This window comes from Hydractinia symbiolongicarpus, chromosome 11 (genome assembly GCF_029227915.1).
Source record: "Hydractinia symbiolongicarpus strain clone_291-10 chromosome 11, HSymV2.1, whole genome shotgun sequence".
Classification (NCBI taxonomy): Eukaryota; Metazoa; Cnidaria; class Hydrozoa; order Anthoathecata; family Hydractiniidae; genus Hydractinia; species Hydractinia symbiolongicarpus.
Genome location: NC_079885.1, coordinates 19,822,887 through 19,846,001, shown reverse-complemented (window position 1 = coordinate 19,846,001; position 23,115 = coordinate 19,822,887). Strand labels below are relative to the sequence as shown.

At 41.3% G+C, this 23,115-nt stretch overlaps 14 non-coding genes across 14 annotated transcripts; all 14 read left to right on the top strand.

The window, feature by feature from the left end:
- Positions 1-766: 766 nt before the first annotated feature.
- Positions 767-840, top strand: Trnan-guu (transfer RNA asparagine (anticodon GUU)). The gene has a single exon. It is a non-coding gene; the product is annotated as a tRNA-Asn (tRNA).
- Positions 841-2,643: 1,803 nt separating this feature from the next.
- Trnan-guu (transfer RNA asparagine (anticodon GUU)) lies at positions 2,644-2,717 on the top strand. The gene has a single exon. It is a non-coding gene; the product is annotated as a tRNA-Asn (tRNA).
- Positions 2,718-4,521: 1,804 nt separating this feature from the next.
- Positions 4,522-4,595, top strand: Trnan-guu (transfer RNA asparagine (anticodon GUU)). Its single transcript has one exon. It is a non-coding gene; the product is annotated as a tRNA-Asn (tRNA).
- Positions 4,596-5,863: 1,268 nt separating this feature from the next.
- Positions 5,864-5,937, top strand: Trnas-gcu (transfer RNA serine (anticodon GCU)). Its single transcript has one exon. It is a non-coding gene; the product is annotated as a tRNA-Ser (tRNA).
- A 3,147-nt stretch (positions 5,938-9,084) lies between these two features.
- Positions 9,085-9,158, top strand: Trnan-guu (transfer RNA asparagine (anticodon GUU)). The gene has a single exon. It is a non-coding gene; the product is annotated as a tRNA-Asn (tRNA).
- Positions 9,159-9,621: 463 nt separating this feature from the next.
- Trnan-guu (transfer RNA asparagine (anticodon GUU)) lies at positions 9,622-9,695 on the top strand. The gene has a single exon. It is a non-coding gene; the product is annotated as a tRNA-Asn (tRNA).
- Positions 9,696-10,157: 462 nt separating this feature from the next.
- Trnan-guu (transfer RNA asparagine (anticodon GUU)) lies at positions 10,158-10,231 on the top strand. Its single transcript has one exon. It is a non-coding gene; the product is annotated as a tRNA-Asn (tRNA).
- A 2,610-nt stretch (positions 10,232-12,841) lies between these two features.
- Positions 12,842-12,915, top strand: Trnan-guu (transfer RNA asparagine (anticodon GUU)). The gene has a single exon. It is a non-coding gene; the product is annotated as a tRNA-Asn (tRNA).
- Positions 12,916-13,914: 999 nt separating this feature from the next.
- Trnan-guu (transfer RNA asparagine (anticodon GUU)) lies at positions 13,915-13,988 on the top strand. The gene has a single exon. It is a non-coding gene; the product is annotated as a tRNA-Asn (tRNA).
- Positions 13,989-14,450: 462 nt separating this feature from the next.
- Trnan-guu (transfer RNA asparagine (anticodon GUU)) lies at positions 14,451-14,524 on the top strand. Its single transcript has one exon. It is a non-coding gene; the product is annotated as a tRNA-Asn (tRNA).
- A 999-nt stretch (positions 14,525-15,523) lies between these two features.
- Positions 15,524-15,597, top strand: Trnan-guu (transfer RNA asparagine (anticodon GUU)). The gene has a single exon. It is a non-coding gene; the product is annotated as a tRNA-Asn (tRNA).
- Positions 15,598-17,134: 1,537 nt separating this feature from the next.
- On the top strand, positions 17,135-17,208 carry Trnan-guu (transfer RNA asparagine (anticodon GUU)). The gene has a single exon. It is a non-coding gene; the product is annotated as a tRNA-Asn (tRNA).
- Positions 17,209-17,671: 463 nt separating this feature from the next.
- Trnan-guu (transfer RNA asparagine (anticodon GUU)) lies at positions 17,672-17,745 on the top strand. Its single transcript has one exon. It is a non-coding gene; the product is annotated as a tRNA-Asn (tRNA).
- Positions 17,746-21,964: 4,219 nt separating this feature from the next.
- Trnan-guu (transfer RNA asparagine (anticodon GUU)) lies at positions 21,965-22,038 on the top strand. The gene has a single exon. It is a non-coding gene; the product is annotated as a tRNA-Asn (tRNA).
- The last annotated feature ends 1,077 nt before the right edge of the window (positions 22,039-23,115 follow it).

The window sequence follows — 23,115 nt, the reverse complement described above, 5'->3', positions numbered from 1 at the left end:
CGGAAAGGTTGGTGGTTCAAGCCCACCGGGGGAGGCGATGAACAAATATGTCCATCAGAAGAATCAGAGAGTGCTATCACTGCCTCTTATTCCTAATGTCACGTTATTTGTAAGAGCAACGGTAGTGTTACTCTTGAGGCCATGTTTACTGGCATCATCAGATGTGCTATTGAAAATAAATGAAAGTAAATGAGGCAACTTGTAAATAGGGAAACTTCAGTAAGTTTCATGTCTCCGTGGTGCAATTCGTTAGCGCGTTCGGCTGTTAACCGAAAGGTTGGTGGTTCAAGCCCACCCGGGGACGCAATGAACAAATACTTCGATCAGATGAAACAGATAGTGCTACAACTGCTTATGATTCCTAATGTCACGATAATTGTAAAAGCAACAGCAGTTTTAGTCTTGAAACTACGTTTACCTGCATAGTCAGATGTGGTGTTAAAAACATTGAAATTGAATTAGCTAACTAGTAAATAGGGATATTTCAGTATGTTTCGTGTCTCCGTGCCGCAATTGGTAATGCGTTCGGCTGTTAACGGAAAGGTTGGTGGTTCAAGCCCAAACGGGGAAGCGATGAACAAATATGTCTATCAGAAGAATCAGAGAGTGCTATCACTGCCTCTTATTCCTAATGTCACGTTATTTGTAAGAGCAACGATAGTGTTACTCTTGTAGCCATGTTTACTGGCATCATCAGATGTGCTATTAAAAATAAATGAAAGTAAATAAGCCAACTTTTAAATAGGGAAACTTCAGTAAGTTTCATGTCTCCGTGGCGCAATTGGTTAGCGCGTTCGGCTGTTAACCGAAAGGTTGGTGGTTCAAGCCCACCCGGGGACGCAATGAACAAATTCTTTGATCAGATGAAACAGATAGTGCTACCACTGCTTAAGATTCCTAATGTCACGATAGTTGTAAAAGCAACGGTAGTTTTAGTCTTGAAACTACGTTTACTTGCATAGTCAGATGTGGTGTTAAAAACATTGAAATTGAATTAGCTAACTAATAAAAAAGGGATACTTCAGTATGTTTCGTGTCTCCGTGCCGCAATTGGTTAGCGCGTTCGGCTGTTAACGGAAAGGTTGGTGGTTCAAAACCACCCGGGGACGCAATGAACAAATACTTCGATCAGATGAAACAGTTAGTGCTACCACTGCTTATGATTCCCTATGTCACGATAATTGTAAAAGCAACGGTAGTTTTAGTCTTGAAACTACGTTTACCTGCATAGTCAGATGTGGTGTTAAAAACATTGAAATTGAATTAGCTAACTAGTAAATAGGGATACTTCAGTGTGTTTCGTGTCTTAGTGCCGCAATTGGTTAGCGCGTTCGGCTGTTAACGGAAAGGTTGGTGGTTCAAGCCCACCGGGGGAGGCGATGAACAAATATGTCCATCAGAAGAATCAGAGAGTGCTATCACTGCCTCTTATTCCTAATGTCACGTTATTTGTAAGAGCAACGGTAGTGTTACTCTTGAGGCCATGTTTACTGGCATCATCAGATGTGCTATTGAAAATAAATGAAAGTAAATGAGGCAACTTGTAAATAGGGAAACTTCAGTAAGTTTCATGTCTCCGTGGTGCAATTCGTTAGCGCGTTCGGCTGTTAACCGAAAGGTTGGTGGTTCAAGCCCACCCGGGGACGCAATGAACAAATACTTCGATCAGATGAAACAGATAGTGCTACAACTGCTTATGATTCCTAATGTCACGATAATTGTAAAAGCAACAGTAGTTTTAGTCTTGAAACTACGTTTACCTGCATAGTCAGATGTGGTGTTAAAAACATTGAAATTGAATTAGCTAACTAGTAAATAGGGATATTTCAGTATGTTTCGTGTCTCCGTGCCGCAATTGGTAATGCGTTCGGCTGTTAACGGAAAGGTTGGTGGTTCAAGCCCAAACGGGGAAGCGATGAACAAATATGTCTATCAGAAGAATCAGAGAGTGCTATCACTGCCTCTTATTCCTAAAGTCACGTTAACTGTAAGAGCAACTGTAGTGTTACACTTGTAGCCATGTCTACTGGCATCATCAGATGTGCTATTAAAAATAAGTGAAAGTTAATGAGCCAACTTGTAAATAGGGAAACTTCAGTAAATTCATGACTCCGTGGCGCAATTGGTTAGCGCGTTCGGCTGTTAACCGAAAGGTTGGTGGTTCAAGCCCACCCGGGGACGCAATGAACAAATACTTCGATCAGATGAAACAGATAGTGCTACAACTGCTTATGATTCCTAATGTCACGATAATTGTAAAAGCAACAGTAGTTTTAGTCTTGAAACTACGTTTACCTGTATAGTCAGATGTGGTGTTAAAAACATTGAAATTGAATTAGCTAACTAGTAAATAGGGATATTTCAGTATGTTTCGTGTCTCCGTGCCGCAATTGGTAATGCGTTCGGCTGTTAACGGAAAGGTTGGTGGTTCAAGCCCAAACGGGGAAGCGATGAACAAATATGTCTATCAGAAGAATCAGAGAGTGCTATCACTGCCTCTTATTCCTAATGTCACGTTATTTGTAAGAGCAACGATAGTGTTACTCTTGTAGCCATGTTTACTGGCATCATCAGATGTGCTATTAAAAATAAATGAAAGTAAATAAGCCAACTTTTAAATAGGGAAACTTCAGTAAGTTTCATGTCTCCGTGGCGCAATTGGTTAGCGCGTTCGGCTGTTAACCGAAAGGTTGGTGGTTCAAGCCCACCCGGGGACGCAATGAACAAATTCTTTGATCAGATGAAACAGATAGTGCTACCACTGCTTAAGATTCCTAATGTCACGATAGTTGTAAAAGCAACGGTAGTTTTAGTCTTGAAACTACGTTTACTTGCATAGTCAGATGTGGTGTTAAAAACATTGAAATTGAATTAGCTAACTAATAAAAAAGGGATACTTCAGTATGTTTCGTGTCTCCGTGCCGCAATTGGTTAGCGCGTTCGGCTGTTAACGGAAAGGTTGGTGGTTCAAAACCACCCGGGGACGCAATGAACAAATACTTCGATCAGATGAAACAGTTAGTGCTACCACTGCTTATGATTCCCTATGTCACGATAATTGTAAAAGCAACGGTAGTTTTAGTCTTGAAACTACGTTTACCTGCATAGTCAGATGTGGTGTTAAAGACATTGAAATTGAATTAGCTAACTAGTAAATAGGGATACTTCAGTGTGTTTCGTGTCTTAGTGCCGCAATTGGTTAGCGCGTTCGGCTGTTAACGGAAAGGTTGGTGGTTCAAGCCCACCGGGGGAGGCGATGAACAAATATGTCCATCAGAAGAATCAGAGAGTGCTATCACTGCCTCTTATTCCTAATGTCACGTTATTTGTAAGAGCAACGGTAGTGTTACTCTTGAGGCCATGTTTACTGGCATCATCAGATGTGCTATTGAAAATAAATGAAAGTAAATGAGGCAACTTGTAAATAGGGAAACTTCAGTAAGTTTCATGTCTCCGTGGTGCAATTCGTTAGCGCGTTCGGCTGTTAACCGAAAGGTTGGTGGTTCAAGCCCACCCGGGGACGCAATGAACAAATACTTCGATCAGATGAAACAGATAGTGCTACAACTGCTTATGATTCCTAATGTCACGATAATTGTAAAAGCAACAGTAGTTTTAGTCTTGAAACTACGTTTACCTGCATAGTCAGATGTGGTGTTAAAAACATTGAAATTGAATTAGCTAACTAGTAAATAGGGATATTTCAGTATGTTTCGTGTCTCCGTGCCGCAATTGGTAATGCGTTCGGCTGTTAACGGAAAGGTTGGTGGTTCAAGCCCACCGGGGGAGGCGATGAACAAATATGTCCATCAGAAGAATCAGAGAGTGCTATCACTGCCTCTTATTCCTAATGTCACGTTATTTGTAAGAGCAACGGTAGTGTTACTCTTGAGGCCATGTTTACTGGCATCATCAGATGTGCTATTGAAAATAAATGAAAGTAAATGAGGCAACTTGTAAATAGGGAAACTTCAGTAAGTTTCATGTCTCCGTGGTGCAATTCGTTAGCGCGTTCGGCTGTTAACCGAAAGGTTGGTGGTTCAAGCCCACCCGGGGACGCAATGAACAAATACTTCGATCAGATGAAACAGATAGTGCTACAACTGCTTATGATTCCTAATGTCACGATAATTGTAAAAGCAACAGTAGTTTTAGTCTTGAAACTACGTTTACCTGCATAGTCAGATGTGGTGTTAAAAACATTGAAATTGAATTAGCTAACTAGTAAATAGGGATATTTCAGTATGTTTCGTGTCTCCGTGCCGCAATTGGTAATGCGTTCGGCTGTTAACGGAAAGGTTGGTGGTTCAAGCCCAAACGGGGAAGCGATGAACAAATATGTCTATCAGAAGAATCAGAGAGTGCTATCACTGCCTCTTATTCCTAATGTCACGTTATTTGTAAGAGCAACGATAGTGTTACTCTTGTAGCCATGTTTACTGGCATCATCAGATGTGCTATTAAAAATAAATGAAAGTAAATAAGCCAACTTTTAAATAGGGAAACTTCAGTAAGTTTCATGTCTCCGTGGCGCAATTGGTTAGCGCGTTCGGCTGTTAACCGAAAGGTTGGTGGTTCAAGCCCACCCGGGGACGCAATGAACAAATTCTTTGATCAGATGAAACAGATAGTGCTACCACTGCTTAAGATTCCTAATGTCACGATAGTTGTAAAAGCAACGGTAGTTTTAGTCTTGAAACTACGTTTACTTGCATAGTCAGATGTGGTGTTAAAAACATTGAAATTGAATTAGCTAACTAATAAAAAAGGGATACTTCAGTATGTTTCGTGTCTCTGTGCCGCAATTGGTTAGCGCGTTCGGCTGTTAACGGAAAGGTTGGTGGTTCAAAACCACCCGGGGACGCAATGAACAAATACTTCGATCAGATGAAACAGTTAGTGCTACCACTGCTTATGATTCCCTATGTCACGATAATTGTAAAAGCAACGGTAGTTTTAGTCTTGAAACTACGTTTACCTGCATAGTCAGATGTGGTGTTAAAAACATTGAAATTGAATTAGCTAACTAGTAAATAGGGATACTTCAGTGTGTTTCGTGTCTTAGTGCCGCAATTGGTTAGCGCGTTCGGCTGTTAACGGAAAGGTTGGTGGTTCAAGCCCACCGGGGGAGGCGATGAACAAATATGTCCATCAGAAGAATCAGAGAGTGCTATCACTGCCTCTTATTCCTAATGTCACGTTATTTGTAAGAGCAACGGTAGTGTTACTCTTGAGGCCATGTTTACTGGCATCATCAGATGTGCTATTGAAAATAAATGAAAGTAAATGAGGCAACTTGTAAATAGGGAAACTTCAGTAAGTTTCATGTCTCCGTGGTGCAATTCGTTAGCGCGTTCGGCTGTTAACCGAAAGGTTGGTGGTTCAAGCCCACCCGGGGACGCAATGAACAAATACTTCGATCAGATGAAACAGATAGTGCTACAACTGCTTATGATTCCTAATGTCACGATAATTGTAAAAGCAACAGTAGTTTTAGTCTTGAAACTACGTTTACCTGCATAGTCAGATGTGGTGTTAAAAACATTGAAATTGAATTAGCTAACTAGTAAATAGGGATATTTCAGTATGTTTCGTGTCTCCGTGCCGCAATTGGTAATGCGTTCGGCTGTTAACGGAAAGGTTGGTGGTTCAAGCCCAAACGGGGAAGCGATGAACAAATATGTCTATCAGAAGAATCAGAGAGTGCTATCACTGCCTCTTATTCCTAATGTCACGTTATTTGTAAGAGCAACGGTAGTGTTACTCTTGTAGCCATGTTTACTGGCATCAGCAGATGTGCTATTAAAAATAAATGAAAGTAAATAAGCCAACTTTTAAATAGGGAAACTTCAGTAAGTTTCATGTCTCCGTGGCGCAATTGGTTAGCGCGTTCGGCTGCTAACCGAAAGGTTGTTGGTTCAAGCCCACCCGGGGACGCAATGATCAAATACTTCGACCAGATGAAACAGATAGTGCTACCATTGCATATGATTCCTAATGTCACGATAATTGTAAAAGCAACGGTAGTTTTAGTCTTGAAACTACGTTTACCTGCATAGTCAGATGTGGTGTTAAAAACATTGAAATTGAATTAGGTAACTAGTATATAGGGATACTTTAGTATGTTTCGTGTCTCCGTGCCGCAATTGGTTAGCGCGTTCGGCTGTTAACGGAAAGGTCGGTGGTTCAAACCCACCCGGGGAAGCGATGAACAAATATGTCCATCAGAAGAATCAGAGAGTGCTATCACTGCCTCTTATTCCTAAAGTCACGTTAACTGTAAGAGCAACTGTAGTGTTACACTTGTAGCCATGTCTACTGGCATCATCAGATGTGCTATTAAAAATAAGTGAAAGTTAATGAGCCAACTTGTAAATAGGGAAACTTCAGTAAATTCATGACTCCGTGGCGCAATTGGTTAGCGCGTTCGGCTGTTAACCGAAAGGTTGGTGGTTCAAGCCCACCCGGGGACGCAAAGAACAAATTCTTTGATCAGATGAAACAGATAGTGCTACCACTGCTTATGATTCCTAATGTCACGATAATTGTAAAAGCAACGGTAGTTTTAGTCTTGAAACTACGTTTACCTGCATAGTCAGATGTGGTGTTAAAAACATTGAAATTGAATTAGCTAACTAATAAATAGGGATACTTCAGTATGTTTCGTGTCTCCGTGCCGCAATTGGTTAGCACGTTCGCCTGTTAACTGAAAGGTTGGTGTTTCAAGCCCACCCGGGGAAGCGATGAACAAATATGTCCATCAGAAGAATCAGAGAGTGCTATCACTGCCTCTTATTCCTAATGTCACGTTAACTGTAAAAGCAACGGTAGTGTTACTCTTGTAGCCATGTTTACTGGCATCATCAGATGTTCTATTAAAAATAAATGAAAGTAAATGAGCCAACTTGTAAATAGGGAAACTTCAGTAAGTTTCATGTCTCCGTGGCGCAATTGGTTAGCGCGTTCGGCTGTTAACCGAAAGGTTGGTCGTTCAAGCCCACCCAGGGACGCAATGAACAAATACTTCGATCAGATGAAACAGATAGTGCTACCACTGCTTCTGATTCCTAATGTCACGATAATTGTAACAGCAACGGTAATTTTAGTCTTGAAACTACGTTTACCTGCATAGTCAGATGTGCTGTTAAGAACACTGAAATTGAATTAGCCTACTAGTGAATAGGGATACTTCAGTAAGTTTCGCGTCTCCGTAGCGCAATTAGTTGTCGCGTTCGGCTGTTAACGGAAAGTTTGGTGGTTCAAGCCCACCCGGGGAAGCGATGAACAAGTATGTCTATCAGAAAAATCAGAGAGTGCTATCACTGCCTCTTATTCCTAATGTCACGTTAACTGTAAAAGCAACGGTAGTGTTACTCTTGTAGCCATGTTTACTGGCATCATCAGATGTTCTATTAAAAATAAATGAAAGCAAACGAGCCAACTTGTAAATAGGGAAACTTCAGTAAGTTTCATGTCTCCGTGGCGCAATTGGTTAGCGCGTTCGGCTGTTAACCGAAAGGTTGGTGGTTCAAGCCCACGCGGGGACGCAATGAACAAATATTTCGATCAGATGAAACAGATAGTGCTACCACTGCTTATGATTCCTAATGTCACGATAATTGTAAAAGCAACGGTAGTTTTAGTCTTGAAACTACGTTTACCTGCATAGTCAGATATGGTGTTAAAAACATTGAAATTGAATTAGCTAACTAGTAAATAGGGATACTTCAGTATGTTTCGTGCCTTCGTGTCTCAATTTGTTGGCGCGTTCGGCTGTTAACGGAAAGGTTAGTGGTTCAAGCCCACCCGGGGAAGCGATGAACAAGTATGTCCATCAGAAAAATCAGAGAGTGCTATCACTGCCTCTTATTCCTAATGTCACATTAACTGTAAGAGCAACGGTAGTGTTACTGTTGTAGCCATGTTTACTGGCATCATCAGATGTGCTATTAGAAATAAATGAAATTAAATGTGTCAACTTGTAAATAGGGAAACTTCAGTAAGTTTCATGTCTCCGTGGCGAAATTGGTTAGCGCGTTCGGCTGTTAACCGAAAGGTTGGTGGTTCAAGCCCACCCGGGGACGCAATGAACAAATACTTCGATCAGATGAAACAGATAGTGCTACCACTGCTTCTGATTCCTAATGTCACGATAATTGTAACAGCAACGGTAATTTTAGTCTTGAAACTACGTTTACCTGCATAGTCAGATGTGCTGTTAAGAACACTGAAATTGAATTAGCCTACTAGTGAATAGGGATACTTCAGTAAGTTTCGCGTCTCCGTAGCGCAATTAGTTGTCGCGTTCGGCTGTTAACGGAAAGTTTGGTGGTTCAAGCCCACCCGGGGAAGCGATGAACAAGTATGTCTATCAGAAAAATCAGAGAGTGCTATCACTGCCTCTTATTCCTAATGTCACGTTAACTGTAAAAGCAACGGTAGTGTTACTCTTGTAGCCATGTTTACTGGCATCATCAGATGTTATATTAAAAATAAATGAAAGCAAACGAGCCAACTTGTAAATAGGGAAACTTCAGTAAGTTTCATGTCTCCGTGGCGCAATTGGTTAGCGCGTTCGGCTGTTAACCGAAAGGTTGGTGGTTCAAGCCCACGCGGGGACGCAATGAACAAATACTTCGATCAGATGAAACAGATAGTGCTACCACTGCTTATGATTCCTAATGTCACGATAATTGTAAAAGCAACGGTAGTTTTAGTCTTGAAACTACGTTTACCTGCATAGTCAGATATGGTGTTAAAAACATTGAAATTGAATTAGCTAACTAGTAAATAGGGATACTTCAGTATGTTTCGTGCCTTCGTGTCTCAATTTGTTGGGGCGTTCGGCTGTTAACGGAAAGGTTAGTGGTTCAAGCCCACCCGGGGAAGCGATGAACAAGTATGTCCATCAGAAAAATCAGAGAGTGCTATCACTGCCTCTTATTCCTAATGTCACATTAACTGTAAGAGCAACGGTAGTGTTACTGTTGTAGCCATGTTTACTGGCATCATCAGATGTGCTATTAGAAATAAATGAAATTAAATGTGTCAACTTGTAAATAGGGAAACTTCAGTAAGTTTCATGTCTCCGTGGCGAAGTTGGTTAGCGCGTTCGGCTGTTAACCGAAAGGTTGGTGGTTCAAGCCCACCCGGGGACGCAATGAACAAATACTTCGATCAGATGAAACAGTTAGTGCTACCACTGCTTATGATTCCCAATGTCACGATAATTGTAAAAGCAACGGTAGTTTGAGTCTTGAAACTACGTTTACCTGCATAGTCAGATGTGGTGTTAAAAACATTGAAATTGAATTAGCTAACTAGTAAATAGGGATACTTCAGTATGTTTCGTGTCTCAGTGCCGCAATTGGTTAGCGCGTTCGGCTGTTAACGGAAAGGTTGGTGGTTCAAGCCCACCCGGGGAGGCGATGAAAAAATATGTCCATCAGAAGAATCAGAGAGTGCTATCACTGCCTCTTATTCCTAATGGCACGTTAACTGTAAGAGCAACGGTAGTGTTTTTCTTGTAGCCATGTTTACTTGCATCATCAGATGTGCTATTAAAAATAAATGAAAGTAAATGAGCCAACTTGTAAATAGGGAAACTTCAGTAAGTTTCATGTCTCCGTGGCGCAATTGGTTAGCGCGTTCAGCTGTTAACCGAAAGGTTGGTGGTTCAAGCCCACCCGGGGACGCAATGAACAAATACTTTAATCAGATGAAACAGATAGTGCTACAACTGCTTATGATTCCTAATGTCACGATAATTGTAAAAGCAACGGTAGTTTTAGTCTTGAAACTACGTTTACCTGCATAGTCAGATGTGGTGTTAAAAATATTGAAAATGAATTAGCTAACTAGTAAATAGGGATATTTCAGTATGTTCGTGTCTCCGTGCCGCAATTGGTAAGCGCGTTCGGCTGTTAACAGAAAGGTTGGTGGTTCAAGCCCAAACGGGAAAGCGATGAACAAATATGTCCATCAGAAGAATCAGAAAGTGCTATCACTGCCTCTTATTCCTAATGTAACGTTATTTGTAACAGCAACGGTAGTGTTACTCTTGTAGCCATGTTTACTGGCATCATCAGATGTGCTATTAAAAATAAATGAAAGTAAATGAGCCAACTGGTATATAGGGAAACTTCAGTAAGTTTCATGTCTCCGTGGCGCAATTGGTTAGCGCGTTCGGCTGTTAACCGAAAGGTTGGTGGATCAAGCCCACCCGGGGACGCAATGAACAAATACTTCGATCAAATGAAACAGATAGTGCTACAACTGCTTATGATTCCTAATGTCACGATAATTGTAAAAGCAACGGTAGTTTTAGTCTTGAAACTGCGTTTACCTGCATAGTCAGATGTGGTGTTAAAAACATTGAAATTGAATTAGCTAACTAGTAAATAGGGATATTTCAGTATGTTCGTGTCTCAGTGCCGCAATTGGTAAGCCCGTTCGGCTGTTAACGGAAAGGTTGGTGGTTCAAGCCCAAACGGGGAAGCGATGAACAAATATGTCCATCAGAAGAATCAGAAAGTGCTATCACTGCCTCTTATTCCTAATGTCACGTTATTTGTAACAGCAACGGTAGTGTTACTCTTGTAGCCTTGTTTACTGGCATCATCAGATGTGCTATTAAAAATAAATGAAAGTAAATGAGCCAACTGGTATATAGGGAAACTTCAGTAAGTTTCATGTCTCCGTGGCGCAATTGGTTAGCGCGTTCGGCTGTTAACCGAAAGGTTGGTCGTTCAAGCCCACCCAGGGACGCAATGAACAAATACTTCGATCAGATGAAACAGATAGTGCTACCACTGCTTCTGATTCCTAATGTCACGATAATTGTAACAGCAACGGTAATTTTAGTCTTGAAACTACGTTTACCTGCATAGTCAGATGTGCTGTTAATAACACTGAAATTGAATTAGCCTACTAGTGAATAGGGATACTTCAGTAAGTTTCGCGTCTCCGTAGCGCAATTAGTTGTCGCGTTCGGCTGTTAACGGAAAGTTTGGTGGTTCAAGCCCACCCGGGGAAGCGATGAACAAGTATGTCTATCAGAAAAATCAGAGAGTGCTATCACTGCCTCTTATTCCTAATGTCACGTTAACTGTAAAAGCAACGGTAGTGTTACTCTTGTAGCCATGTTTACTGGCATCATCAGATGTTCTATTAAAAATAAATGAAAGCAAACGAGCCAACTTGTAAATAGGGAAACTTCAGTAAGTTTCATGTCTCCGTGGCGCAATTGGTTAGCGCGTTCGGCTGTTAACCGAAAGGTTGGTGGTTCAAGCCCACGCGGGGACGCAATGAACAAATATTTCGATCAGATGAAACAGATAGTGCTACCACTGCTTATGATTCCTAATGTCACGATAATTGTAAAAGCAACGGTAGTTTTAGTCTTGAAACTACGTTTACCTGCATAGTCAGATATGGTGTTAAAAACATTGAAATTGAATTAGCTAACTAGTAAATAGGGATACTTCAGTATGTTTCGTGCCTTCGTGTCTCAATTTGTTGGCGCGTTCGGCTGTTAACGGAAAGGTTAGTGGTTCAAGCCCACCCGGGGAAGCGATGAACAAGTATGTCCATCAGAAAAATCAGAGAGTGCTATCACTGCCTCTTATTCCTAATGTCACATTAACTGTAAGAGCAACGGTAGTGTTACTGTTGTAGCCATGTTTACTGGCATCATCAGATGTGCTATTAGAAATAAATGAAATTAAATGTGTCAACTTGTAAATAGGGAAACTTCAGTAGGTTTCATGTCTCCGTGGCGAAATTGGTTAGCGCGTTCGGCTGTTAACCGAAAGGTTGGTGGTTCAAGCCCACCCGGGGACGCAATGAACAAATACTTCGATCAGATGAAACAGATAGTGCTACCACTGCTTCTGATTCCTAATGTCACGATAATTGTAACAGCAACGGTAATTTTAGTCTTGAAACTACGTTTACCTGCATAGTCAGATGTGCTGTTAAGAACACTGAAATTGAATTAGCCTACTAGTGAATAGGGATACTTCAGTAAGTTTCGCGTCTCCGTAGCGCAATTAGTTGTCGCGTTCGGCTGTTAACGGAAAGTTTGGTGGTTCAAGCCCACCCGGGGAAGCGATGAACAAGTATGTCTATCAGAAAAATCAGAGAGTGCTATCACTGCCTCTTATTCCTAATGTCACGTTAACTGTAAAAGCAACGGTAGTGTTACTCTTGTAGCCATGTTTACTGGCATCATCAGATGTTCTATTAAAAATAAATGAAAGCAAACGAGCCAACTTGTAAATAGGGAAACTTCAGTAAGTTTCATGTCTCCGTGGCGCAATTGGTTAGCGCGTTCGGCTGTTAACCGAAAGGTTGGTGGTTCAAGCCCACGCGGGGACGCAATGAACAAATACTTCGATCAGATGAAACAGATAGTGCTACCACTGCTTATGATTCCTAATGTCACGATAATTGTAAAAGCAACGGTAGTTTTAGTCTTGAAACTACGTTTACCTGCATAGTCAGATATGGTGTTAAAAACATTGAAATTGAATTAGCTAACTAGTAAATAGGGATACTTCAGTATGTTTCGTGCCTTCGTGTCTCAATTTGTTGGCGCGTTCGGCTGTTAACGGAAAGGTTAGTGGTTCAAGCCCACCCGGGGAAGCGATGAACAAGTATGTCCATCAGAAAAATCAGAGAGTGCTATCACTGCCTCTTATTCCTAATGTCACATTAACTGTAAGAGCAACGGTAGTGTTACTGTTGTAGCCATGTTTACTGGCATCATCAGATGTGCTATTAGAAATAAATGAAATTAAATGTGTCAACTTGTAAACAGGGAAACTTCAGTAAGTTTCATGTCTCCGTGGCGAAGTTGGTTAGCGCGTTCGGCTGTTAACCGAAAGGTTGGTGGTTCAAGCCCACCCGGGGACGCAATGAACAAATACTTCGATCAGATGAAACAGTTAGTGCTACCACTGCTTATGATTCCCAATGTCACGATAATTGTAAAAGCAACGGTAGTTTGAGTCTTGAAACTACGTTTACCTGCATAGTCAGATGTGGTGTTAAAAACATTGAAATTGAATTAGCTAACTAGTAAATAGGGATACTTCAGTATGTTTCGTGTCTCAGTGCCGCAATTGGTTAGCGCGTTCGGCTGTTAACGGAAAGGTTGGTGGTTCAAGCCCACCCGGGGAGGCGATGAAAAAATATGTCCATCAGAAGAATCAGAGAGTGCTATCACTGCCTCTTATTCCTAATGGCACGTTAACTGTAAGAGCAACGGTAGTGTTTTTCTTGTAGCCATGTTTACTTGCATCATCAGATGTGCTATTAAAAATAAATGAAAGTAAATGAGCCAACTTGTAAATAGGGAAACTTCAGTAAGTTTCATGTCTCCGTGGCGCAATTGGTTAGCGCGTTCAGCTGTTAACAGAAAGGTTGGTGGTTCAAGCCCACCCGGGGACGCAATGAACAAATACTTTGATCAGATGAAACAGATAGTGCTACAACTGCTTATGATTCCTAATGTCACGATAATTGCAAAAGCAACGGTAGTTTTAGTCTTGAAACTACGTTTACCTGCATAGTCAGATGTGGTGTTAAAAATATTGAAAATGAATTAGCTAACTAGTAAATAGGGATATTTCAGTATGTTCGTGTCTCCGTGCCGCAATTGGTAAGCGCGTTCGGCTGTTAACGGAAAGGTTGGTGGTTCAAGCCCAAACGGGGAAGCGATGAACAAATATGTCCATCAGAAGAATGAGAAAGTTCTATCACTGCCTCTTATTCCTAATGTAACGTTATTTGTAACAGCAACGGTAGTGTTACTCTTGTAGCCATGTTTACTGCCATCATCAGATGTGCTATTAAAAATAAATGAAAGTAAATGAGCCAACTGGTATATAGGGAAACTTCAGTAAGTTTCATGTCTCCGTGGCGCAATTGGTTAGCGCGTTCGGCTGTTAACCGAAAGGTTGGTGGATCAAGCCCACCCGGGGACGCAATGAACAAATACTTCGATCAAATGAAACAGATAGTGCTACAACTGCTTATGATTCCTAATGTCACGATAATTGTAAAAGCAACGGTAGTTTTAGTCTTGAAACTGCGTTTACCTGCATAGTCAGATGTGGTGTTAAAAACATTGAAATTGAATTAGCTAACTAGTAAATAGGGATATTTCAGTATGTTCGTGTCTCAGTGCCGCAATTGGTAAGCCCGTTCGGCTGTTAACGGAAAGGTTGGTGGTTCAAGCCCAAACGGGGAAGCGATGAACAAATATGTCCATCAGAAGAATCAGAAAGTGCTATCACTGCCTCTTATTCCTAATGTCACGTTATTTGTAACAGCAACGGTAGTGTTACTCTTGTAGCCATGTTTACTGGCATCATCAGATGTGCTATTAAAAATAAATGAAAGTAAATGAGCCAACTGGTATATAGGGAAACTTCAGTAAGTTTCATGTCTCCGTGGCGCAATTGGTTAGCGCGTTCGGCTGTTAACCGAAAGGTTGGTGGTTCAAGCCCACCCGGGGACGCAATGAACAAATACTTCGATCAGATGAAACAGATAGTGCTACAACTGCTTATGATTCCTAATGTCACTATAATTGTAAAAGCAACGGTAGTTTTAGTCTTGAAACTACGTTTACCTGCATAGTCAGATGTGCTGTTAAGAACACTGAAATTGAATTAGCCTACTAGTGAATAGGGATACTTCAGTAAGTTTCGCGTCTCCATAGCGCAATTAGTTGTCGCGTTCGGCTGTTAACGGAAAGTTTGGTGGTTCAAGCCCACCCGGGGAAGCGATGAACAAGTATGTCTATCAGAAAAATCAGAGAGTGCTATCACTGCCTCTTATTCCTAATGTCACGTTAACTGTAAAAGCAACGGTAGTGTTACTCTTGTAGCCATGTTTACTGGCATCATCAGATGTTCTATTAAAAATAAATGAAAGCAAACGAGCCAACTTGTAAATAGGGAAACTTCAGTAAGTTTCATGTCTCCGTGGCGCAATTGGTTAGCGCGTTCGGCTGTTAACCGAAAGGTTGGTGGTTCAAGCCCACGCGGGGACGCAATGAACAAATACTTCGATCAGATGAAACAGATAGTGTTACCACTGCTTATGATTTCTAATGTCACGATAATTGTAAAAGCAACGGTAGTTTTAGTCTTGAAACTACGTTTACCTGCATAGTCAGATATGGTGTTAAAAACATTGAAATTGAATTAGCTAACTAATAAATAGGGATATTTCAGTATGTTCGTGTCTCAGTGCCGCAATTGGTAAGCCCGTTCGGCTGTTAACGGAAAGGTTGGTGGTTCAAGCCCAAACGGGGAAGCGATGAACAAATATGTCCATCAGAAGAATCAGAAAGTGCTATCACTGCCTCTTATTCCTAATGTCACGTTATTTGTAACAGCAACGGTAGTGTTACTCTTGTAGCCATGTTTACTGGCATCATCAGATGTGCTATTAAAAATAAATGAAAGTAAATGAGCCAACTGGTATATAGGGAAACTTCAGTAAGTTTCATGTCTCCGTGGCGCAATTGGTTAGCGCGTTCGGCTGTTAACCGAAAGGTTGGTGGATCAAGCCCACCCGGGGACGCAATGAACAAATACTTCGATCAAATGAAACAGATAGTGCTACAACTGCTTATGATTCCTAATGTCACGATAATTGTAAAGGCAACGGTAGTTTTAGTTTTGAAACTACGTTTACCTGCATAGTCAGATGTGGTGTTAAAAACATTGAAATTGAATTAGCTAACTAGTAAATAGGGATACTTCAGTATGTTTCGTGTCTTAGTGCCGCAATTGGTTAGCGCGTTCGGCTGTTAACGGAAAGGTTGGTGGTTCAAGCCCACCCGGGGAGGCGGTGAACAAATATGTCCATCAGAAGAATCAGAGAGTGCTATCACTGCCTCTTATTCCTAATGTCACGTTATTTGTAAGAGCAACGGTAGTGTTACTCTTGTAGCCATGTTTACTGGCATCATCAGATGTGCTATTAAAAATAAATGAAAGTAAATGAGGCAACTTGTAAATAGGGAAACTTCAGTAAGTTTCATCTCTCCGTGGTGCAATTCGTTAGCGCGTTCGGCTGTTAACCGAAAGGTTGGTGGTTCAAGCCCACCCGGGGACGCAATGAACAAATACTTCGATCAGATGAAACAGATAGTGCTACAACTGCTTATGATTCCTAATGTCACGATAATTGTAAAAGCAACGGTAGTTTTAGTCTTGAAACTACGTTTACCTGCATAGTCAGATGTGCTGTTAAGAACACTGAAATTGAATTAGCCTACTAGTGAATAGGGATACTTCAGTAAGTTTCGCGTCTCCGTAGCGCAATTAGTTGTCGCGTTCGGCTGTTAACGGAACGTTTGGTGGTTCAAGCCCACCCGGGGAAACGATGAACAAGTATGTCTATCAGAAAAATCAGAGAGTGCTATCACTGCCTCTTATTCCTAATGTCACGTTAACTGTAAAAGCAACGGTAGTGTTACTCTTGTAGCCATGTTTACTGGCATCATCAGATGTTCTATTAAAAATAAATGAAAGCAAACGAGCCAACTTGTAAATAGGGAAACTTCAGTAAGTTTCATGTCTCCGTGGCGCAATTGGTTAGCGCGTTCGGCTGTTAACCGAAAGGTTGGTGGTTCAAGCCCACGCGGGGACGCAATGAACAAATACTTCGATCAGATGAAACAGATAGTGCTACCACTGCTTATGATTCCTAATGTCACGATAATTGTAAAAGCAACGGTAGTTTTAGTCTTGAAACTACGTTTACCTGCATAGTCAGATATGGTGTTAAAAACATTGAAATTGAATTAGCTAACTAATAAATAGGGATACTTCAGTATGTTTCGTGTCTTCGTGCCGCAACTGGTTAGCGCGTTCGGCTGTTAACGGAAAGGTTGGTGGTTCAAGACCACCCGGGGAAGCGATGAACAAGTATGTCCATCAGTAAAATCAGAGAGTGCTATCACTGCCTCTTATTCCTAATGTCACGTTAACTGTAAGAGCAACAGGAGTGTTACTGTTGTAACCATGTTTACTGGCATCATCAGATGTGCTATTAAAAATAAACGAAAGAAAATGAGCCAACTTGTAAATAGGGAAACTTCAGTAAGTTTCATGTCTCCGTGGCGCAATTGGTTAGCGCGTTCGGCTGTTAACCGAAAGGTTGGTGGTTCAAGCCCACCCGGTGACGCAATGAACAAATACTTCGATCAGATAAAGCATATAGTGCTACCACTGCTTATGATTTCTAATGTCACGATAATTGTAAAAGCAACGGTAGTTTTAGTCTTGAAACTACGTTTACCTGCATAGTCAGATGTGGTGTTAGAAACATTGAAATTGAATTAGCTTACTAGCAAATAGGGATACTTCAGTATGTTTCGTGTCTCCGTGCCGAAATTGGTTAGCGCTTTCGGCTGTTAACGGAAAGGTTGGTGGTTCAAGCTCACCCGGGGAAGCGATGAACAAGTATGTCCATTAGAAAAATCAGAGAGTGCTATCACTGCCTCTTATTCCTAATGTCACGTTAACTGTAAGAGCAACGGTAGTGTTACTGTTGTAACCATGTTTACTGGCATCATCAGATGTGCTATTAAAAATAAACAAAATTAAATGAGCCAACTTGCAAATAGGGAAACTTCAGTAAGTTTCATGTCTCCGTGGCGCAATTGGTTAGCGCGTTCGGCTGTTAACCGAAAGGTTGGTGGTTCAAGCCCACCCGGGGACGCAATGAACAAACACTTCGATCAGATGAAACAAAAAGTGCTACCACTGCTTATGATTCCTAATGTCACGATAATTGTAAAAGCAACGGTAGTTTTAGTCTTGAAACTACGTTTACCTGCATAGTCAGATCTGGTGTTAAAAACATTGAAATTGAATTAGCTAACCAGTAAATAGGGATACTTCAGTATGTTTCGTGTCTTAGTGCCGCAATTGGTTAGCGTGTTCGGCTGTTAAAGGAAACGTTGGTGGTTCAAGCCCACCCGGGGAGGCGATGAACAAATATGTCCATCAGAAGAATCACAGAGTGCTATCACTGCCTCTTATTCCTAATGTCACGTTAACTGTAAGAGCAACGGTAGTGTTACTCTTGTAGCCATGTTTACTGGCATCATCAGATGTGCTATTAAAATAAATGAAAGTAATTGAGCCAACTTGTAAATAGGGAAACTTCAGTAATTTTCATGTCTCCGTGGAGCAATTGGTTAGCGCGTTCGGCTGTTGACCGAAAGGTTGGTGGTTCAAGCCCATCCGGGGACGAAATGAACAAATACTGCGATCAGATGAAACAGATAGTGCTACCACTGCTTATGATTCCTAATGTCACGATAATTGTAAAAGCAACGGTAGTTTTAGTCTTGAAACTACGTTTACCTGCATAGTCAGATGTGGTGTTAAAAACATTGAAATTGAATTAGCTAACTAGTAAATAGGGATACTTCAGTATGTTTCGTGTCTCCGTGCCGCAATTGGTTAGCGCTTTCGGCTGTTAACGGAAAGGTTGGTGGTTCAAGCCCACCCGGGAAAGCGATGAACAAGTAAGTCCATCAGAAAAATCAGAGAGTGCTATCAGTGCCTCTTATTCCTAATGTCACGTTAACTGTAAGAGCAACGGTAGTGTTAATGTTGTAGCCATGTTTACTGGCATCATCAGATGTGCTATTAAAAATAAATGAAAGTAAATGAGCCAACTTGTAAATAGGGAAACTTCAGTAAGTTTCATGTCTCCGTGGCGCAATTGGTTAGCGCGTTCGGATGTTAACCGAAAGGTTGGTGGTTCAAGCCCACCCGGGGACGCAATGAACAAACACTTCGATCAGATGAAACAGATAGTGCTACCACTGCTTATGATTCCTAATTTCACGATAATTGTAAAAGCAACAGTAGTTTTAGTCTTGAAACTACGTTTACCTGCATAGTCAGATGTGGTGTTAAAAACATTGAAATTGAATTAGCTAACTAGTAAATAGGGATACTTCAGTATGTTTCGTGTCTTCGTGCCGCAATTGGTTAGCGCGTTCGGCTGTTAACGGAAAGGTTGGTGGGTCAAGCGCACCCGGGGAAGCAATGAACAAATATGTCCATCAGAAGAATCAGAGAGTGCTATCACTGCCTCTTATTCCTAATGTCACGTTAACTGTAAGAGCAACGGTAGTGTTACTCTTGTAGCCATGTTTACTGGCATCATCAGATATGCTATTAAAAATAAATGAAAGTAAATGAGCCAACTTGTAAATAGGGAAACTTCAGTAATTTTCATGTCTCCGTGGAGCAATTGGTTAGCGCGTTCGGCTGTTGACCGAAAGGTTGGTGGTTCAAGCCCATCCGGGGACGCAATGAACAAATACTTCGATCAGATGAAACAGATAGTGCTACCACTGCTTATGATTCCTAATGTCACGATAATTGTAAAAGCAACGGTAGTTTTAGTCTTGAAACTACGTTTACCTGCATAGTCAGATGTGGTGTTAAAAACATTGAAATTGAATTAGCTAACGAGTAAATAGGAATACTTCAGTATGTTTCGTGTCTCCGTGCCGCAATTGGTTAGCGCTTTCGGCTGTTAACGGAAAGGTTGGTGGTTCAAGCCCACCCGGGAAAGCGATGAACAAGTATGTCCATCAGAAAAATCAGAGAGTGCTATCAGTGCCTCTTATTCCTAATGTCACGGTAACTGTAAGAGCAACGGTAGTGTTACTGTTGTAGCCATGTTTACTGGCATCATCAGATGTGCTATTAAAAATAAATGAAAGTAAATGAGCCAACTTGTAAATAGGGAAACTTCAGTAAGTTTCATGTCTCCGTGGCGCAATTGGTTAGCGCGTTCGGATGTTAACCGAAAGGTTGGTGGTTCAAGCCCACCCGGGGACGCAATGAACAAACACTTCGCTCAGATGAAACAGATAGTGCTACCACTGCTTATGATTCCTAATTTCACGATAATTGTAAAAGCAACGGTAGTTTTAGTCTTGAAACTACGTTTACTGCATAGTCAGATGTGGTGTTAAAAACATTGAAATTGAATTAGCTAACTAGTAAATAGGGATACTTCAGTATCTTTCGTGTCTTCGTGCGCAATTGGTTAGCGCATTCGGCTGTTAACGGAAAGGTTGGTGGTTCAAGCCCTCCCGGGGAGGCGATGAACAAATATGTCCATCAGAAGAATCAGAGAGTGCTATCACTGCCTCTTATTCCTAATGTCACGTTAACTGTAAGAGCAACGGTAGTGTTGCTCTTGTAGCCATGTTTACTGGCATCATCAGATGTGCTATTAAAAATAAATGAAAGTAAATGAGCCAACTTGTAAATAGGGAAACTTCAGTAAGTTTCATGTTTCCGTGGCGCAATTGGTTAGCGCGTTCGGCTGTTAAACGAAAGGTTGGCGGTTCAAGCCCACCCGGGGACGCAATGAACAAATACTTCGATCAGATGAAACAGTTAGTGCTACCACTGCTTATGATTCCCAATGTCACGATAATTGTAAAAGCAACAGTAGTTTCTTTCTTGAAACTACGTTCACCTGCATAGTCAGATGTGGTGTTAAAAACATTGAAATTGAATTAGCTAACTAGTAAATAGGGATACTTCAGTATGTTTCGTGTCTTCGTGCCGCAATTGGTTAGCGCGTTCGGCTGTTAACGGAAAGGCTGGTGGGTCAAGCGCACCCGGGGAGGCGATGAACAAATATGTCCATCAGAAGAATCAGAGAGTGCTATCACTGCCTCTTATTCCTAATGTCACGTTAACTGTAAGAGCAACGGTAGTGTTGCTCTTGTAGCCATGTTTACTGGCATCATCAGATGTGCTATTAAAAATAAATGAAAGTAAATGAGCCAACTTGTAAATAGGGAAACTTCAGTAAGTTTCATGTTTCCGTGGCGCAATTGGTTAGCGCGTTCGGCTGTTAAACGAAAGGTTGGCGGTTCAAGCCCACCCGGGGACGCAATGAACAAATACTTCGATCAGATGAAACAGTTAGTGCTACCACTGCTTATGATTCCCAATGTCACGATAATTGTAAAAGCAACAGTAGTTTCTTTCTTGAAACTACGTTCACCTGCATAGTCAGATGTGGTGTTAAAAACATTGAAATTGAATTAGCTAACTAGTAAATAGGGATACTTCAGTATGTTTCGTGTCTTCGTGCCGCAATTGGTTAGCGCGTTCGGCTGTTAACGGAAAGGCTGGTGGGTCAAGCGCACCCGGGGAAGCGATGAACAAATATGTCCATCAGAAGAATCAGAGAGTGCTATCACTGCCTCTTATTCCTAATGTCACGTTAACTGTAAGAGCAACGGTAGTGTTACTCTTGTAGCCATGTTTACTGGCATCATCAGATATGCTATTAAAAATAAATGAAAGTAAATGAGCCAACTTGTAAATAGGGAAACTTCAGTAAGTTTCATGTCTCCGTGGCGCAATTGGTTAGCGCGTTCGGCTGTTAACCGAAAGGTTTGTGGTTCAAGCCCACCCGGGGACGCAATGAACAAATACTTCGATCAGATAAAGCAGATAGTGCTACCACTGCTTATGATTCCTAATGTCACGATAATTGTAAAAGCAACGGTAGTTTTAGTCTTGAAACTACGTTTACCTGCATAGTCAGACGTGGTGTTAAAAACATTGAAATTGAATTAGCTAACTAGTAAATAGGGATACTTCAGTATGTTTCGTGTCTTAGTGCCGCAATTGGTTAGCGCGTTCGGCTGTTAAAGGAAAGGTTGGTGGTTCAAGCCCACCCGGGGAGGCGATGAACAAATATGTCCATCAGAAGAATCACAGAGTGCTATCACTGCCTCTTATTCCTAATGTCACGTTAACTGTAAGAGCAACGGTAGTGTTACTCTTGTAGCCATGTTTACTGGCATCATCAGATGTGCTATTAAAAATAAATAAAAGTAAATGAGTCAACTTGTAAATAGGGAAACTTCAGTAAGTTTCATGTCTCCGTGGCGCAATTGGTTAGCGCGTTCGGCTGTTAACCGAAAGGTTGGTGGTTCAAGCCCACCCGGGGACGCAATGAACAAATACTTTGATCAGATGAAACAGATAGTGCTACCACTGCTTATGATTCCTAATGTCACGATAATTGTAAAAGCAACAGCAGTTTTAGTCTTGAAACTACGTTTACCTGCATAGTCAGATGTGGTGTTAAAAACATTGAAATTGAATTAGCTAACTAGTAAATAGGGATACTTCAGTATGCTTTGTGTCTTAGTGCCGCAATTGGTTAGCGCGTTCGGCTGTTAACGGAAAGGTTGTTGGTTCAAGCCCACCCGGGGAGGCGATGAACAAATATGTCCATCAGAAGAATCAGAGAGTGCTATCACTGTCTCTTATTCCTAATGTCACGTTAACTGTAAGAGCAACGGTAGTGTTACTCTTGTAGCCATGTTTACTGGCATCATCAGATGTGCTATTAAAATAAATGAAAGTAATTGAGCCAACTTGTAAATAGGGAAACTTCAGTAACTTTCATGTCTCCGTGGAGCAATTGGTTAGCGCGTTCGGCTGTTGACAGAAAGGGTGATGGTTCAAGCCCATCCGGGGACGCAATGAACAAATACTTTGATCAGATGAAACAGATAGTGCTACCACTGCTTATGATTCCTAATGTCACGATAATTGTAAAAGCAACGGTAGTTTTAGTCTTGAAACTACGTTTACTGCATAGTCAGATGTGGTGTTAAAAACATTGAAATTGAATTAGCTAACTAGTAAGTAAGGATACTTCAGTATGTTTCGTGTCTTCGTGCGCAATTGGTTAGCGCGTTCGGCTGTTAACGGAAAGGTTGGTGGTTCAAGCCCACGCGGGGAGGCGATGAACAAATATGTCCATCAGAAGTATCAGAGAGTGCTATCACTGTCTCTTATTCCTAATGTCACGTTAACTGTAAGAGCAACGGTAGTGTTACTCTTGTAGCCATGTTTACTGGCATCATCAGATGTGCTATTAAAATAAATGAAAGTAATTGAGCCAACTTGTAAATAGGGAAACTTCAGTAACTTTCATGTCTCCGTGGACCAATTGGTTAGCGCGTTCGGCTGTTGACCGAAAGGTTGGTGGTTCAAGCCCATCCGGGGACGCAATGAA